Below are 3,426 nucleotides of genomic sequence, written 5' to 3'. Positions count from 1 at the left end.
CTACTGATTTGTTGAGGACCTAGTAATCATGGCCCTAAACTATTTAAGAACCATTGGTGTTATTTGCATGTTGTCGCAACAAGTTATTCCCTCGAGTTATAGCTAAGTGACCTTTTGCGCTGTGTGTAGTCTAAGTATTTAAACATCGATCATCAACACCTCTTAACATAGTTAGATTGAATATGTGACAATGATATAAGCATATCTGTCTTGAATAGTAGTTGCATAATGTTATGATATCTCTGTACTTTATAATTATTGCAAGCAATGGAAACTAGCAGTCAAAGGTACACGTTATGACTGTGGACGTCTTATTTGTGACGGTAGGGAGTGTTCTGTTTGTGTAAGAGTTAGATAAGAATTTCTACTCTTGCTTAAGCAATGATGGATTCTTGTCAAATGTGTACAAGTATAATCGCTATAGGTAAAGTGTCAATTGATTTTGATAGAATGTATAGCATGCTTAAAAAAAGGCATCTATAGATGTTTGTTCTAGAAAAAAAAAGTTAAAAACAACTTTTAAAATTGGCTCGGCAGTAGCAAGTATGATTACTAAACCACATTGATCTCCGAATAATAAACAATCCAATTATTGTGGTAAATTTTTATCATGTCAAGGATAAAGAACATTAAATAGATTTAGTTTGCCCATATGACTTGAATAATAACTCTTGTTCAGTGAGTTACCATTACCACTTACTACATGCCTAATTTACTTAAATGTATAGGCAACCATGGCATGGTATGTAGTGCATGTTGGTCACATGTCTGGGATTTATCGAACCTGGGAAGATTGCTATGCTCAAGTCAATCGCTACCCTAGTAATTTGCACAAAAAATACAACACAGAAGCTGAAGCTTTGAGTGCCTACTATAGTCATCCGGCCTACCTTGCAAACCATGGGCAACCGGCCTACTATGGTCCAATGAATGCAAACCATGGCCATCCGCTGGCACTGGAGATCGAAGAGAAGCCACCCTCCAGAGATGTGAAGGTTAGGAGAATTGCTCCTTGGTCTTAGAAAGATGTCATGCTTTTATTTATAGCTATGGTCATTGCTTTTCTTATTTGGAAGTTGATGTAGGCTTAGTTTCATAGAACAGTAGGTGGACTTTGTTGTATGTGGTTAATCAAACAATGAATTTGTTCTAGGTGAACATATGCTATTATTTGACTTTGTTGTATGTGGACTTATTATTAGACTTTGCATTAAACATATTATATATATATGAACATATGCTATTAGTAGTTGTCCGTGGCCAAAACTAACCACGATCGTGTCATAGCCATGACTCATCGTCGCCTGTTACCCCGTCGCCGAAGAACAGATCGGCAACAAGAAGCGACTGATATCGCTGGGACGGGAGAGCCGCATGATCCGACAAATGGTGATGGTGTCAATCAGGTCGGTGAGAATGAGCAGTCATGGACCCCGTCCGGCCTACTCAATCTAGGTCAAAATGACCAAGATGGCCAGGTAACTTTGGTATCATGTGACTATGTAGGCACACACGCTAATCAATTGAGAGGGTCATAGCTTACTTGGTGTCTCTAGCAAGAGCCTCCACCGGCCGAGGAGCCAGAGGGTTCGGGTAGCAGGAAGGCCAGATCCAAGTGAGGCGTGTCAAAGATTCCTGTTGGTAGGAATGCACACTGGCACATTACTGAGTTTGATGAATTCAGGGATCCACTCTCACCGCCTATAGCTTTGACCAAATACAAGACTATCCTCGGGTTACTTGTTAGGGACTTCATCTCGATTAAGTACAAGAAGTGGATTGGGAAAGATGAAGACCGGTGGAGGGTTCCCGAAACAGAGAAGGATTACATATGGGATGTCAAGATCCTAGAGTATTTCACTTTCCTAGCCGAGTATGACAGGGAGTTAGTCAAGAAAAAAGCAAAAGAAATCATAGGGACATGCTTCAAGAATATCAAGGGGTCATTGTACAAGAATTTTGTCCTCCAAAATAAAGAACCAGATTTTGATGGTGGATAGTTTAGCAAGCAGAAGGACTTCTAGCAGGATTTCAAGGAATACAGGTTATCCAAGGAGTACTTAGAACTGAGCAAGAAGAATAAGGAGAATTCGCAGAAAGCGATGAATCCTCATCATCTCTGCTCTCGTAGCTACGCCAAAAAGATGCCAGAATTTGAAGCAGAACTTCAAAAGATGGATCGCCTTGCTGAGGAAGGCGTTGAGGTTGAGACCGCCGATTGGGAGCCTAGATCAGTATTACACTGTATGGGGAGAAATGTACGGCACGCTGAGGCTGGGAGCTTTAGCTCCTCAAATCAACCCATGAGCGAACTCATCTAGAGCATCTCCCAGGTAACTGAGGAGGTGAGGCAAGGGACTCACACTTCTAATAGGGAGAAAGACTTGCTCACCCAAGCACTCGGAACTAAGGAGCACCCTGGTCGCACTAGAGGAACCGGTGTTGTTCCTTGGAAACTAGCATTCCCTAAAGAATCTAACACTTACCGGAGCCGCTCGAGGGGTAGAGCGGAACAGGAGGCAGAGTATTTGAGGAGACTAAAAGAGATGGAAGACAGAATGGAAGCACAAATTGAGGCGACCGTTGAAGCGTGAGTCGAGCAAATTTTGCAGTCCAAGGGGTCAATAGTACCACAAAACCCTACTCCTACTGCCTTAGCCCACAGTTTAGGTGTCGCAAAAGCTATGGATCGACTCCGCTCGACGAAGAAGAGGCGAATGTGCCTCATCCGGTGGACAACATCACTGAACCCTTCAATGTCAGGTTGTACATCCATTAGGAATGGACAGAGGACAAGGTGACGCTCGGCCAGGCCTGGCCTACGGGAGACAGGACAATTAATGGCCACCCAATTCCACTGGGGTATGCTCGCATCACCATTGACAGAATACTTGATAAGAAGTTTAACAAGATACCCATTGAGTACCCCATAGCGGAAGACAGGTCAAAACTTGGTCAAAACAAGGGCTCTCAAGTGGCCTGGCGCAAGCGCTTCATTAAGCTTGACCATCAATTGTCCTCTGATGATGAGGACGACTGTGAGTCTTCACCCACCCGCGATGATCACTCACCATCTCCCAACAGAGATCACTCCCCTCCTCATCTGGAGCCATCACCCTCGAGAAGACAGAGGTCTCCTTCTATTCCTCCTCATCGACTCCATCTTCATTAGCTCCGAGAAAAGAGACTCCTCCTCCTCCCCCTCCTCCTCCATCTTCATCAGCGCCGGGAAAATAGAATTCTCGTCATCATCCTCCTCCTCCTCCTCCACCTCAGCCAAAAACAAGATCAAGGACATCCTCGCAGTCGTAGAAAAGGTCCTTGGATTCGATCGCTAATGCTCCCAAAGTGGACCAACAGAAAAGAAAAAGGCCATTCAGTGGCAGCGTTACCACCTTGATGAAAGAAAAATTTACAGCACACATC

The sequence above is a fragment of the Miscanthus floridulus genome, chromosome 14 (genome assembly GCF_019320115.1).
Source record: "Miscanthus floridulus cultivar M001 chromosome 14, ASM1932011v1, whole genome shotgun sequence".
Lineage (NCBI taxonomy): Eukaryota > Viridiplantae > Streptophyta > Magnoliopsida > Poales > Poaceae > Miscanthus > Miscanthus floridulus.
Note: the sequence above shows the minus strand (reverse complement) of the source record.